Below are 303 nucleotides of genomic sequence, written 5' to 3'. Positions count from 1 at the left end.
GCTCCCTTCCTCTCCAGAGTCCAACTCCATCAAGGGCACTGAGGTTTGCCTCTGAACATAATTCCATTTTCTTCATATCAAAGGGAGTAGAATGACCTTTATATTTTTTGTTACATCCCTGCTTTCTATATTAAAATATTTAATTTGTCAAACTTAAGGATAATTAATATGAACTAGTACAGACAAAAAGGTGATTAAAAAAGACGAAAATTTAAAAAGAAAACTAAATTTTTTTTAAACTAAAATTAAAACTAAAAGTTTGATGTTATATATATATATATATATATATATATATATATATAT

Source organism: Sinocyclocheilus grahami, unplaced genomic scaffold (genome assembly GCF_001515645.1).
Source record: "Sinocyclocheilus grahami isolate Dianchi unplaced genomic scaffold, SAMN03320097.WGS_v1.1 scaffold3307.1, whole genome shotgun sequence".
NCBI classification, from domain to species: domain Eukaryota; kingdom Metazoa; phylum Chordata; class Actinopteri; order Cypriniformes; family Cyprinidae; genus Sinocyclocheilus; species Sinocyclocheilus grahami.
This window is presented reverse-complemented; position numbering follows the sequence as displayed.